The sequence below is a fragment of the Lactuca saligna genome, chromosome 2 (assembly GCF_052625555.1).
Source record: "Lactuca saligna cultivar CGN05327 chromosome 2, ASM5262555v1, whole genome shotgun sequence".
Classification (NCBI taxonomy): Eukaryota; Viridiplantae; Streptophyta; class Magnoliopsida; order Asterales; family Asteraceae; genus Lactuca; species Lactuca saligna.
Window position 1 is genome coordinate 177,929,897 of NC_136418.1, and position 16,019 is coordinate 177,945,915.

Genomic DNA, 16,019 nt, shown 5'->3' on the forward strand with positions numbered 1-16,019 from the left:
AAGATTATGTTATTTTTTACCCATATTGAGTTTTTTAAGCTCGATGAAATGAACTTGAAAGCATCGTAGAAGTGTGGCGATGATTTCGATTTTGAGAGTTTTGTTTCGGATCCTGGATCTTCAGTTTCTTTGATTGAAATTTTAGTCTTTTAAATCCTTTTAAGACTCATGGTAATCGCATGATCCCCAGAATTGTAATTCTATGCGACGGATCCACCATTAATATTTTGGAAATCAACCATCGTGCGTCTACGGAAAACCACAATGAACAACTCGTATTCGGCTTTGAAGATCTATTTATACATGCACATGAGATTTTCATCTTGAAATGGAAGAATACTAGCTAGTAAAACATATAAATGGTTTGTTCGGAAAAACTAACTTGTAGCAGGGAGTGGGTAGCGGTTAGCGGGTGACTGGTAGTGGGTAGTGGGAAGCGTTTGATTTTGGAACGTTTTGTTGAAAACTACTCCATGTAGCTTTTGATTTTCGAGCATTTTATATATGCTAAAATCTAAATGCTCCTATCGCCGAACAAGATTTTTTTCTTTTTTACTAGCATTTCTTTAAAAGCTAGAAGTCAGAATCTCTCAAACGCCGCAACACGCTCACTCTTCAGTTTCCACGACTGCAGAAAGTAATTCCTCGCTGCATCTTCCTTCCGTTACCATTCAAAACTTTAGCTGCCGGGTGACGTACTCCATAACCAAAATGATTTTCCGTTTTGTAGCCATAATTTTTTTTTTTTTTTTTTTTTTTTTTTTTTTTTTTTTTAACTCAAGGACATTTGGGTGTCGAACAAGCCGCATGCCGGGGATTGTATTTTTGTGATAAGATATGCAAATGTAATCTCGGGTGTTTGTTGAAGATGAGTGGCCATAATGAAACGAGATTAGTAAGGACGCAAACACAACTAATGTCGTTGATGGCTTGATCAAACTCAGAAAATCCACATAAATAATTGATAATAGATTGTTTTGGGAAGAAATATGAATATTAAACTTTTAAATATATCTAATAATTATAAAGAATTGAGAAAATGAATGTACTTAGAGCGTTTATAATGATTAGCAAAAATGAATATACTTTTTTTTTTTTTTTTGGAAAGGGATCTTCCCTAACGAGGGTTTCCGGGCCAGCTTTCGCGCACCGACTAATCCCCCGCTGCAAACATAAAGCTTTGCTTCATGCCCTGGAGTCATTGCAGGCGAACCTCCATGGCCACAAGGGCTGAGTGGTGCTAGGATTTGAACATGGGTCAATAGGTTATCCACCATATCTTCCACATGCCTTACCAAGTCACCACAACCCAAGTGGTTAAAATGAATATACTTGACCACTACTTAAACTTAAATATAAAATCATTTAAAGAAAAAAAAAGACAATTTCATTTCTTTGGATTTTGTTTTAATAAAATACAAATAAATTGTGTCAAAATATAAAATAAAAAAGATCAATTATATAATTTTTTATTACAAAAATCGATCAAAGTTTTAAAAACAATTAAAAACCCAAAAATTTTAATGAATATAAAGCAAAATGCTTATATTTTGATTGAAAAAATAACAAAAGTCCCAAAAATTTGATTAATTAATAAAAAAACGAGATGCTAACTAAATTTGTAAATCCGACCACAAAAGATTATTTCAAAGTTTTAACCCATAATCTATGTATTTTGTAAACAAAATTTAATATGCAATATAACTTTAAATACAATCATATTCAAATATTTGTGGTCATTAAAAGATTTTTACCTTTTAAATTTGATTATATTCACGTCAGTCCCAACTTTAAGATTGTGGTCCATTAAGATATTGTTATGTTTGATAAAATTATTATAACAAAATAGACTATACTTTAAAATTTTAATATTATAAAGCCGAATGTTTTTTTTTAAAAAGAGGTTATTAAGAAACCCACTGTTTTTTAAAAATTATGGTAAAAGGTGGAGAAGAAAGAGGACGAAATGAGATTCGTAGGGTCAAAATGAAGTTTCTGATAATACGAGGGAGAAAGATAACGAAATAAGATTCTGTGAGGGCAGATGAAACTTAGACAAGTATAGGGTAAATGAAGAAAGAAATGAGATTCTTAAGGGTGAATATAGGAAAGTTGAGAAGTCGGAATCAATGCCCCAACATAGCATACATCCATCCATCATCATCATCAGTCTTTTCGACTGGACATCTCGACTGCAAAATTGCATTCCCTTTTTTCATATTGTTTTCATAAATTCACTAAAAACAAATATATCACATAATCCATTGAAAATATTTAAAAAAAAAAAAAAAAAAAAAACTCAAAACAAAAAAAATATTCAGCATGGTTTACTTTTTATTTTCCCCAAATAATTCATTTTGTAAACAAAAAAGTTATAGGTTTATCATTTTATTTTTGTCAAACTTATTCCACAACCCACCTACATATCTTACCTTTTTTTTTTAATCGTGACCTCTACTCCCATTGTTTTCTTTGACCATTTGATCGAAAGTTGTCAAAATTACGATTTTGATTGTAGGATTGTACGATCTTACGATCCTGTGTATGAAAATTGAGTCGGATCGTATAAAGATCGTATTTTAGGTAAGATTGCATGTAAGATCGTAGGATCAAGATCCGATTCGATCTTACATTTCCTTTATTATTATTTGTATTTTTTTTATTCTTTTTAAAATGAAAAAAAAAAATGAATTTACCACCTATGTCTTTTACCTTTTACAAATTTACCAATTATCATTTTGTATTGTGAGTTGTAACTAATGTTTTGAAGTTTTTATAGTTTTTGAATGGAAAACTGAATGTTTGAAATATTATATATGTTTTAAAATTATAATTTAAATTATGTTTTATTTTGTATGATCTTAGGATCCCGATCCCGATCTTCCAAACGCAAAAACAATCCTACGTAGGATCCCGATTTTGACAATTTTACTTTGAATGTGTCTTTGATTTTTTTAAAAAAAATTGTAATATGTTCTTCTTATTTCTAATCAATTTATTTCTAATCAATTGACATTACCTAAATCGTATCAAATACAATGCAAACTAATTTTTAAATCAAAACTTTATTCCAACTGCAAAAAGCCTAGAGTTGATTGATCATCGTTTTACATTTTCATGATGAATAGAAGAGTGGTGGATCCGTGTAGCTTCAAGTCGTAATACCAGTTTTTCATAACAGGTATTGTTTTGAGGAGTACAACTTGTTTACGAGACAAGTAGGAAAAATAAAGCACAAAGTTGATTTAAGTAAATTATAGAAGATGTATGGGTGTTTTGTTTTGAAGTAGAATGAGAAAATGATAAATTATAAACTAGATTGCCATTTCTGGAAACTCACGGTGCGAGTATACACATGCAAGGTGCGATGAGTCGAGATCTAAGTCGTGGTCAACGGAAGTCAAGGACCAGGTCGTGATGTGAAATGTTGTTTGCCATGACGAGATTAGGTGTCCGGTGTTGGAACGTGCTAAAAGGTTGAGACATGTGTCAAGTGAGTGAGACATGTGGAAATATGAGACAACACATGTGTGTTTACGTTGCATAATCGCTACACGATGACCTTTTGGTCACGATATGATACCTCAATCCTTTCATGTATATAAACGAGGTTGCGTTGTACATTTGAGAGGTTTGACACATTGAAATCATACACACACACACGCATATATATATATATATATATATATATATATATATATATATATATATAGAGAGAGAGAGAGAGAGATGGTTCCCGGGATGTTTACTAGAGAGTCGGTGATAGAACATGAGGGTACGAGTTGTCGATCGGGCTAAGGTATACTCTTGTTATGTTCTTACGTTGTATGTTTTATAGTCATAATATGGTGCCATTATGAACAATTTTTATAAATCTAACAGGTGAATTCCACAAACTAGTTAATGTGAATTATAAACCCTAACTAGTAGAATTGTTACAAATATAAGATTTTGCTAATAACTTATGAGGTTAAGTTATTTAACAGATGTATTGTGGAGTTTAAATAGTAAGATGAGAACTAGTCACAGAGTTTACCTCATAGCGAGTTTGGCAGGTTTTGAGGGAATTGTTGTTTGTTGAATATGTGTTAGTATGTGGCAAGTTGAGAGACAACAGAGGCCAAAGACTGAAGCACGAGTTAGTCTGCTAATTAACAAGGTGAGTAACTCTACTCCAACACGTTATTGTTAAAGTGTGTTGTTGCACAGTATTTGGATTAGATGTATTGGTATATAATTATTATATGTATTACTAAAGTGATATTATATTTTAGTCTATAGAAATAAGTTTAGGTAGTAATTGATGAGGAATGTGGTAAATTTACTTTGGACGGTGTATATCCAAAGGTATGTATTATATTAGTATGAAATTTAGGCGTTACACAAGTAGAACATGATTGCAATGTTTACGATAGAATATGAGTAAACTAACGCATCAAAGGCAACCCAAGAAGTAGTCTTGGTGATAAAATTCATTGTTGGCCTACTAATATTGTCAAGCATTGGAAGACATGTAGAGATGTATTGTTAATAATATGGTGGAATATTGATGTTAAAAAGAATGATGTTGGAATAATAAAAGAAATTAATTTATAATATATGTATTGAGATGTTGAGTATGGAAATTGTAGGCTTGAAGGATCATATCAATGAACAAGCATCCATCAAATAAAAAACATGTTTGAAGGAGTTTATTGTTCTAAAATGTCTTAATACATCACACTAATAAATAATACCCATGAATGATTTAGTGAGCTAGTGAATACACTACTCACACTATGTGTCAGGATTATTTCCTTTTGATGCATCCATTATCAGTTATTCAATTCACCAAAGATTCATTCGACAATAGCCACTTCTGATTCATAAAGTCTATTTTATATAGACTCCCTTTATGAATTATTTCCAGAACCCTACGAAAGTCGGAACCAGATACACTCAGAACTAGTATAACATTGTCATTCAGCTTCCGGCTTATAACCTCTGCTATTTACTTATTCCGTCTCATCTTTGTATTCTTTTTAGCGAAAGATGCCTCGTGGTAGACCTACAAGACACGTAGTCAATGGCACAACATAGAATCCACCACCGCAATTCGATCCTGCTGCCCTCCAAGCAGCCATAGTAACAGCTGCTCTAACTCACATCAGTGAAGGTGGTACCAATAGAACTGGTAGCGATACCCACCTATCCGACCCCGGGGTTACCCATGGACACATACGAGAGTGTTCGTACAAGGACTTCGTGAACTGCAAACCCAAATCCTTTAATGGAAATGGAGGAGTCATTTCTCTGACGCGATGGTTTGAGAAAACAGATTCGATCTTCGCAATATGTTCATGCCCAGAAGGGAGCAAAGTTAAGTTTGTTGCATGCACCTTCTCCGACAAAGCCCTAACATGGTGGAATAGCCATGTTATGTCACTGACCCTATCAGTGGCTAACTCGATAGGTTGGGAAAACCTAAAGGAGATGATGTTAGAAGAATATTGCCTAACGGGCAAAGTTCAAAAATTGGAATAAGAACTATGGGAGCATACCATGGTTAACTCAGACATAGTGGCCTACACTGACAGGTTTAGCGATCTTAACTTTGGGAGATTTGTTAGGTGCATTTTGTGCACCTTTTTGCACAACTTTTAGTCCTTTTTATGCATATATTTAGCATAGTCGCTATTCATTTTTCTTGCATTTCATCTAATTCATGCTAGTCTCCAGAACAACCTTCTTTGCATGCTTTCATGTTCTTTTTAGGTAAACCGGAGGTTAGAATGTGCTTTGGGAGGTGTCGGGAAGCATTGGTGAAGATTTCGAGATGATCAACCAAAGAAAGTAAAAGTTGGAAAATCAAGTTTGGATTCGGAGTAAGAGGAGTACACGGGTCGTGTTGGATTTGCACTAAAAAATGAACACGGGTCGTGTTTGACCAAGAAGAAGTTGTTGACCATGCTAAACACGACCCGTGTTAGTTTAGCCTATTTTAACACGTTCTGTGTTGACCATGCTGAATACGACCCGTGTCAGTTTAGCCTATTTTAACACGGGCCATGTTCGGCCCAAAAACTGCCTTTTGATAGTTTTTCCTATCTTTCATATTACGGGATTAGGGTCATTTTTAGAGACATACATCATATCAGAGCACTATTGGTGAGGAGATTTCAAAAGTTTTTGCGAGGATTTGATCATTTATCATTTCGAAACATTATTTCTCTTATTTGTAAGTTGTAATTGCATACTATTTCCATATTTTGACTTGTGATTTTGTTCTAGCCATGTGTGGCTAGAACCCTAGTTTCTCCAACTTTATGTTTTGACTACTTGTTTGTGATTTCAATCATATGACATGTTGTCTCTTTTAATTTCTATCTAGTGAATTAGATTTTGCTTTAATCAAATGTTTGATTCTGATTGTGATTCTTATTGGCCATTTGAATTAGGGTTAGGTCATTCAAGTTATCTAACTATAGAATCCGTAATTGTTTTGTGAATTGGACTAAGTAACAAGCACCAAATTGATTTCCATTAAATGAATTTAGTGTAAATCTTATTCACACAATCTTACACTCCCAAGCTTGTGAGGAGTATTGGATGTTATTGGGAGCATTCACATAAAGTTTAACACAATCTTTTGATCTAATTCTAAGAACTTGTTTAGATTAGGTTAGTAAGGTTAGGATTAATCAAAGAACTTGTTTTGGTTAATTAATATGGTGAATAGTAAGTGTTAGAGCTTGTTAACAGTTTCAAGTGCCAATTTAGATAAAACTGAACATATATATTGTCATCTTTGAATCGCATTGCTAAGTTCTCATACATAGAGTTGGAGTCCTTACAATTTATGAAATTAATGTACCTATTTGGTTAATTACTTGTGACTTAAATTTGTTTGTTTAATCATTGCATTTAAAATCCCCCCTCTTTATTGTTGGTGATCAAAGTACCATACACAAAGAGGTATGGTCTTTTTGTCCCGTGTCTCTGTGGATCGACCCTACTTACCTTGTACTACCTTTTAGTGCAATATAGTAGTGTTCTTTTGGAGTATGTCATACCCCTATTATTTACTAGGTTTGACACGCCTAATGCTTGCCCCCAAGCAAAACTATATTTTAAACACATTAAAATCACATTAATAACTCCAATCCTTCCCAGCCATTACGCCAAGACCGCAACGCATGAATTTGTGTCTAATTCCTAAAAACCCCCCATACTCCAAATACTCACAATCCTCATAAACATTCGCCCACTCACCCCGAACTATGCTCATTTTATGCAACCCTCCGAATCCATCCTCAGAAAACCTCTTTACCCTCAAGGTATTTTTAATTGAGCAACCCAAGCATACATAATCTAGATAATTACAATTTATGATACCACATTGGAGCTCTTTGGAATTCTTCGCTTGCTTGATAATTTGATCTTGGATAACTTTGAATTCACCACCTTTGTTGTTTGATTTCTTTGGTATCTTCAACTTTTTGAATTTTTTTGAGTTTTTGATCTTCATATTTGACATTTGACTTTGATGCTCCAAAAATTCTTCAAACTTTTTCTTGTAATTCTCTTTTTTTTTTACATGTACCTCACTTTTTTCATTCAAATCCCTACATGCTTAAGCAGGGGCGCTCAATCTCAACCTTTATTAGCTAATGATAAAAATCTTCCTGGATACATTTCAGGTTTAGGCTGCTAAACATATTGCATCCCTCAGGCTGAGCAAGGTCGTGTTTTTGTCTCATGATTTCACTGAAATAAGGAAGCCACAAATGCACTAGAACGTATATAGGCTCAACTAAACATTTGGGTTGTCATGCAATTATTAATACAATTCTAACATGGAATCCTATTTTTTACCAAAATTTTCTAATTTAAGACCTAAGCATTTTAAATATTCAACAAGTTTTAAAAATTTAGCCTAAATTAAGATTCTAAGTGTTCTAAGATGTGACAACCCCCTACCCCACACTTATTTTATGCAATGCCCTCATTGCATATTATAACAACTAAAAAATAATGAAAATAGAGAGAAAGTTGGAACAAACTCCCCTGGGGTAGCAGTCGCTAGGTTGACAATCTCGTCTTCAACTCCATCTTCTAGTGACTTTAACCATGGGAACAGCTCATCCATGGCACGGGTGTCATATGTCTCGTGTGGTTGATAGCTCGAAAATGCCAAGGAAAATTGGTTGTTGCACAAGTCTCAGTAGTAGTGCATAAAGAATGTATATATGGCGCATAAACAATAACCAGAACGAATCAATAAATCCTCCTGCAGCAGGATACTCGGCGAGTAGGCGAGTAAACTCGGCGAGTATGAGGTATCGGACAAGCAGATCGTGCAGAAATAGATGTACTCGCCGAGTAGTATTAGTGCACTCGGCGAGTAGAGCATATAATTCCAGAAGTTTTCTAAATGCTGGCTCTCTTTACTCTAGTGTTGTCATGCAAATATAAATGCACTCTCCAAGAACTCTCTAAACAGCAACACTTTAATAAACTCTCGATTAGTACGGACTCGATCCTAGGAACAAAACTCCATAAGCATTCCTAAAGGCTCTCATTCCTCGCTTGACCATTCCTAAATAGCATGCATCCTAGCTTCAATACCTGAAAAGAAAACTAATAGTAACACTAAAATTGAAACCACTTCACCAAGTTCACAAGTTCATAATTGTCTTTAAAACAAACATCACAAACAAACAAAACAAATAAATTCTTCATTCCTCCTCGTCCATCCCGGCTCCTCCAGCTCCACTTCCTCCTTCTCCACTCCTTCGGTGCATCCGTTCGTCCCAATTCATAATGTACGGATAACCGGGTCCCGGCCGCGGGGTAATATGCATTTGTTGGAAAAGATAATCGAAGGATTGATTGGTGTAATTAACCCCTCGGCCAATGTCATCCAAGTAATGTCTATACTCCACTTGGTTCCAACTCTCGTTATCCTCCACCGGGATAACCGGTGGGTCGTCCCGCACCCGCTCACTCCTTTGCCTAACCCGCCTTCCCGGCTCCTCGGGAACCGCCGGCTCATCCTCATTTGGGATAGTAAAGGAATCACCAAATTTCTCCACTATCCGAGCCCTCCTATAAAGTGCAGTGTTAAACGGAGGAGGGTGGATGATCGTCAACGCTTGAGCTTGCGGCAAATCCAGGATCCCAAACGACTTCGCAAGCCGGGTAATGAACATTCCCCCATTTATCTTCGAGTTTATCTTCTCCTTAACCGCCCCCTCCGCAAGAAATTTGGCCATGCAATACGGAAGGTTGCAGAAGACGTCGGGGTTGATGATACTCCACAAGTAAAAAATATCAAGGGTGGGAACTTTGTCCCCATCCTTCCGCATGTTTATTGTGCTTGCAATGAATCGGTGAAGGAGTCGGTGGATCGGAGAGCGGATATGACCTTCTTGAGCAGTAGAAGGTATGTAAACTCGGTTGGCAATTGTACTCCACCATGTCGATGCCTCCACTTCCTCGGGAAGTACTTTGTAGGTATGCTCCAAGAAAGCTTCAAAGTAATCCGTCATCACCATATCTTGATCGTAGATACCCAACCGCCAGGAGAACTCAACCATGCTGCATTGACGCAGCTCCCCACCCAAAGAAAACGAGATCGTGTTTGGATTGTAAAACTCACTACCACCTCGGAATGAGATGGTAGCGAAGAACTCCCAGCACAACTCTGCGTATACTGGCTCTTGAATCTTGAACAATTGCAGCCAACCATCACAAGTGATGTTGGCATAACCCAAATTACAATCTTTCACTAAATATGGGGTGAGTTCCTCCTCCAAGCCGACATTGCCCAAACATCCCCAATCCACTGCATTCGGTAGATGGATTTCTTTCTGTCGAAGTGCTTCCAACCTGTTTAGCGCTCGAGTTTTGGAAGATTTGGAGGTAATTTGTTGAAAGGATAACCATGGCATATCACCATGGCTTCCCCCGCGTGATGATTGACCTCTGCTTGCCATTCTAACTGCATGCACATATCAAAAACACAGCAACAAATATCACCCAGCAATTAAAACAGAAAAATTATAGCCTGGCTGTGACCTACTCACCGAGTACGCTAGCATACTCGCCGAGTACGATGAACACTCGGACAGATCGAAACCGGATCTGTGGAATTAGTGTAATACTCTAATTTGTTCAGTGGGGTTTGTGGGAATTGTGTATCTAACCGTATGGCTTGAAGAATTTTTACCAAACAACATCCAATTCATGCTTAAATCAAAGCCCTAAAAATTGGGAAAAAATTCCCAATCCGAAAATGTATCCCCAATATGGAGAGATCTGTGATAAAGATCGGACCTTTCATAAAATTAAAGAGCAAAGATGTTACCTTGGTGGTTGAATCAAGAGAAAAAGAAGGAAAATTGACTGGATCTTGAAGAACTCTTGAGAGATGGCTGAGAGAAGATGCTCGGCGAGTGTGGGGGTTGAAATGGTGAATAAAAGTAGTTTTTTACAGATTTGAATTTACTGAGTTTTAACCGTCTACTCGCCGAGTATAATGGTTCTACTCGCCGAGTAGACACGCGTGTCATGCATTTTTGGCTGTACCCGAGCATTTACTCGCCGAGTATATCCGATGTACTCGCCGAGTAGATGTCTCAGGTTGAAAAATTTTAAGTTTTTAGCAATGCTACTTTGTGAATTTCTTTATTTTAGCCTTTCCACCCCACACTTTCAGTAGAGCTTGTCCTCAAGCACTTAGAGAAGTAGAATGAATGAAGAGAAATGAAAAAAAACAATACGAAAAATAAAGAAAGGGAAAGAAAATGCAAACGTGAAACTCGGGTTGCCTCCCGAGAAGCGCTTCTTTTGATGGAGTCATTAGCTGGACTCCGCCCCTTCTATTTCGTTGCACTTCCGCACAGCAGGAGCTCCTCCATTCCTTCATTGCGGGGGACTCCTTCTTCATATTTCTTCACTCGATGGCCATTGACTTTAAAAGGCGTGCCATCTCTTGAGATCAATTCAATAGCCCCATAAGGAAACACCGTCTTAACCACAAATGGACCATCCCACCTTGATTTGAGTTTGCCCGAGAAAAGTTTTAGGCGGGAATTGAAGAGTAGTACTTTTTGGCCTTCATGGATGTCTTTGCTTTTGATTCTTTGGTCATGCCATCTCTTGGTCTTTTCCTTATAGAGCCACGAACTAGAATAGGCCTCATTTCGAAGTTCTTCAAGGGCATTCATTTGCATTAAACGGTTGGTCTTCAATTCTTCCATGTCAAGGTTGCATGTTTTTAGCGCCCAATATGCCTTGTGCTCGATTTCAACCGGTAAATGGCATTGCTTTCCATAAACCAACCTATATGGTGTAGTACCAATAGGTGTTTTGAAAGCGGTACGAAACGCCCATAGCACGTCATCCAATTTATCCGACCATTCCTTGCGATTGCTTCCCACCGACTTCTCCAAGATACGCTTCAAAGCTCGATTGGTGACTTCCGTTTGCCCACTCGTTTGCGGGTGGTATGATGTGGAGAACTTATGGGTCACCCCATATTTCTTGAGCACCTTGTCCAATTGATCATTGGCAAAGTGTGTGCCACGGTCACTAATTAGGGCCTTTGGAACACCAAACCGGGAGAATAATCTTTTCAAGAACCGTACCACTACCCGTCCGTCATTTGTAGGTAAAGCTTGCGCCTCCGCCCATTTCGACACATAATCCACCGCCACGAGGATGTACTTGTTTCCTTTGGATGTGGGGAATGGCCCCATGAAGTCTATGCCCCACACGTCGAACACCTCGCACACTTGAATGCTATGTTGAGGCATTTCATTACGGGAGGAAATGTTTCCCACCCTTTGGCACGCATCGCATTCTTTGACATATTGGGCTGCATCTTTGAAGATTGTCGGCCAATAGAACCCAATTTCAAAGATCTTCTTCGCGGTATAGTGTGCTCCATGATGTCCTCCCGTGGGTCCACTATGGCATTGCTCTAGTATTTTTCGACTCTCCTTTCCGAACACACATCTTCTTATAATCCCGTCCGCGCAGCTTCGGAAGAGGTATGGATCGTCCCAAAAGTAATATTTGATCTCCGAAAAGAATTTCTTCTTTTGCTGACTACTATAATCCTTCGGGACGTAATTAGTAGCTAAATAGTTAGCTATATCCGCAAACCATGGCTCCTCTCCCACGGACACCATAATGTATTCATCCGGGAAGTCGTCTCCATCCTTATCTTCTTGCAATGTCGGGTTCTCGAGCCTAGATAAATGATCGGCCGCTACGTTCTCCATTCCTTTCTTATCTCGTATCTCTATATCGAATTCTTGAAGAAGCAGCACCCATCGTATTAGTCTTGGCTTGGCATCCTGTTTGGAAAACAAATAGTTGATAGCCGAGTGGTCAGTAAAAACAGTGGTTTTAGATAAAACCAAATAAGGGCGAAATTTATCGAAAGCGTAAACTACGGCTAACAGTTCTTTTTCAGTAGTGGTATAATTCTCTTGGGCAGGATTCAAGGTCTTGCTGGCATAATAAATGGGTTGAAAATGCTTGTCAACCCTTTGTCCAAGGACCGCTCCTAGGGCATAGTCACTCGCATCACACATGATCTCGAAGGGTAAGTTCCAATTCGGTGCTATAATGATTGGGGCATTAGTTAATTTTTCTTTTAAAAAGTCGAATGCCTCTAAACACTCTTTATTGAAATTAAAGGGTGCATCTTTTAATAATAATTGTGTTAGAGGTTTCGTAATTTTGGAAAAATCTTTAATAAAACGCCGGTAAAAACCTGCGTGTCCCAAAAAACTTCTAATGCCCTTCACATTAGTTGGTGGGGGTAATTTAGCAATGGTGTCTATCTTTGCCCGATCCACCTCAATTCCTTTTTTAGAGACTTTATGTCCCAATACTATACCCTCTTTGACCATGAAATGACACTTTTCCCAATTTAGTACCAAGTCAGTTTTCTCACATCTAGCAAGCATCGAGTCCAGATTTGTGAGGCAGTCATTAAAGGAAGATCCAAATACAGAGAAGTCATCCATAAAGACCTCCATGAATTTTTCCACCATATCATGGAATATGGCGGTCATGCACCTTTGAAATGTCGCAGGTGCATTGCATAGGCCAAATGGCATGCGTCTATAGGCGAAGGTCCCACTGGGGCATGTAAAGGTGGTCTTTTCTTGGTCCATTGGGTCTATGGGTATTTGGAAATACCCGGAAAACCCGTCTAAGAAGCAATAGTAGCTATGGCCCGAGAGTCTCTCTAACATTTGGTCTATGAAAGGAAGGGGAAAATGGTCTTTGCGAGTGGCATCGTTTAGCTTGCGATAATCGATGCACACACGCCAACCGGTTACCGTTCGCGTTGGAATTAACTCGTTCTTCTCATTGGTAATGACCGTCATTCCTCCTTTCTTGGGCACCACCTGGACCGGACTCACCCATGGGCTATCGGAGATGGAGTAGATGATTCCTGCATCCAAAAGCTTTACCACCTATTTCTTGACGACTTCTTGCATGTTCGGGTTTAATCTTCTTTGATGTTGCACCACTGGCCTGGCTCCTTCTTCTAAGTTTATTTTGTGAGAGCAGTAGGATGGACTTATTCCCTTTATGTCAGAGATGCTCCATGCGATGGCTTTTTGTCTTTTCTTCAATACTTGTACAAGCTCTTCCTTTTCTGTCTTGGAGAGATCTGAGGCTATAATTACTGGCTTCTGATTTCCTTCTTCCAGAAAGGCGTATTCTAGATGGTTAGGCAGTGTTTTGAGCTCCAATTTAGTGTGCATAGTGGTGGACTCGCCGAGTGCAGGTATGGTACTCGGCGAGTTCATGGCGGCATTCGCGACTGCTGACTTTTCTTCAGGTGTACTCGGCGAGTAGATCAGGTCTACTCGGCGAGTAGGGCTTTCAGCTTGGTTTTTGAGTTCTTCATATTCTGCTTCCTCCAACAGTCTTTCAATCTCTAATAAGTCTTTTTCTGGATCAAACACTTCTTCCAAAGCTGCAAACTTGCTGGAATCTTCAGGTATGTCTTCTTCCAATAACTCGTCAAGCATGTCGATTGAGAACGCCGTGTCGTCACTACTCCTTGAGTACTTCATGGCTTGGTCTACCCCGAATGTTACTGATTCATCCCCAACTCGCAATGTGAGCTTTGAGTCTCTCATGTCTACGATGGCGCTAGCGGTGTTGAGGAAGGGTCTTCCAAGGATGATTGGTACTTGCGGATCCGCCTCCATGTCGAGAATGATGAAGTCAGCCGGGAAGACAAACTTGTCTACTTTCACTAATAGATCTTCACATATGCCTCTTGGGAAAGTAACCGTCTTGTTTGCTAAATGAATTGCCATCCGAATTGGCCTTGGCTCTGGGAGGTCCAGTTTTTTGAAGAACGAGTATGGCATAAGGTTCACACTCGCTCCAGAATCAGCTAAAGCATGAATGGCAGCCAAGTTGCCAAATTGGCAAGGTAGAGTTAAGCTCCCCGGATCACCCTTCTTCTTTGGTAATTTGTTTAGCATGGCGGCGGAGCAATTCTCATTCAATACGACCTTCTGCACCTCTTCCATCTTTCTTCTATTAGTGAGGAGTTCCTTAAGGAACTTTGCATACTTGGGCATTTGCATGACGGCTTCGATAAAAGGAATGTTTATTTGAAGAGTTTTAATATGATCAAGGAATTTCTGATACTCCTCTTCCTGCTTCTCCTTCTTGGCTCGGGCTGGGTACGGCATTGGAGGCTGGTATGGTTTTACGGGTGGCTGATCATTCGTTTTTTCAGATGTACTCACCGAGTACATCGGTCCTCCTCGGCGAGTAGGTCTCTCAGATTGTGAATGTTGGTTCTCAGCTTGTGCTTCCGTTTCTTCCTTCTGTGAGTCCTTATTCGCTTCAGTACGAATGGGGGCCAGGGGAGTAATAACCTTCCCACTTCTTGTGGTAATAATGTTCACTTGCGCGCCTCGTGGGTTGTTCTCGGTTTTGCTAGGAAGTTCACCCGGTGACCTTTGGTTTAATTGTTGAGCGAGTTGCCCAAGATGAGTTTCTATATTATGGATGGATGCTTGCTGGTTCCTGAGCATTGTTCTTGTTTCTTGGATAGCAGCATCGTGGTCACTGTGTCTTTTCTCAGAGGCAGCTACAAATTTAGTTAGCATCTCTTCCAAGCTTGGCTTCTTCTCTTGCACCGACTCCTCTTTTTGGTAGAATCCTCTCCCTTTTTGCCTATACTTCTCCTCCTTGGCCTTCTTGTACTCTTCGTAAGGCAGCCACTCCTTCTTTTGTTTTCGCCAGTCTTCATCATACCGGTCACCGCTTGAATAGCATGCTTGTGCCTTTTTGTTGCCGTGCTCATCCAAATCACAATCTCTAGTGAGGTGAGGTCCATTGCAATTCTCGCAACCCACCCGTATGGCATGGATAGTTTGATCCATTTTATCCATTCTTCTATCCATGGTTTTTAACATGGCCATGACCGCGGATAAATCTTCAGTAGCAGCGTACGTGGCTCCCCTCGTGACATCATTCCTTGGGTTGTGGTATTCTCTAGAGTGTTTAGAGAATTCTTCAATTAATTCTTTGATCACCGGGGGTGGCTTCTTCGTAAGTGGGCCTTGTGAGTCTAACAGCTGCCGGGTCGTGACATTGACTCCATCATAAAAGATGGAAACTTCTTGTTGGCTATTTAGATCATGGTGTGGGCAATTTCGTAGCAGACTTTTGTACCTCTCCCATGCTTCATATAACGACTCTCCAGCTTGTTGTTCAAAATTTGCAATGGACTTCTTGAGCTTGGCTATCTTTGATGGTGGGCAAAAGTGATCTATAAATTCTTCCTTCATTCTAGCCCAAGTAGTGACTGACCCGGGAGGAAGCGATTTGAGCCAGTCTTTAGCAGCACCCTTGAAGGTTACCAGAAGCATCCGAAACAGCTGAGTTTCGCGGGTGACATTTGGAATGTTGAAGTAATCAGCAACATCATTTACTTCATCCAAATGTTTGTAGGCATCTTCATGATCTTTCCCGTAGAAAGG

General features: G+C 39.0%; 1 non-coding gene across 1 annotated transcript; it reads left to right on the top strand.

Annotated features, from left to right (window-relative positions):
• The first annotated feature begins 15,672 nt into the window (after positions 1-15,672).
• On the top strand, positions 15,673-15,779 carry LOC145033158 (small nucleolar RNA R71). The gene has a single exon (XR_013677396.1). It is a non-coding gene; the product is annotated as a small nucleolar RNA R71 (small nucleolar RNA).
• Positions 15,780-16,019: the final 240 nt, after the last annotated feature.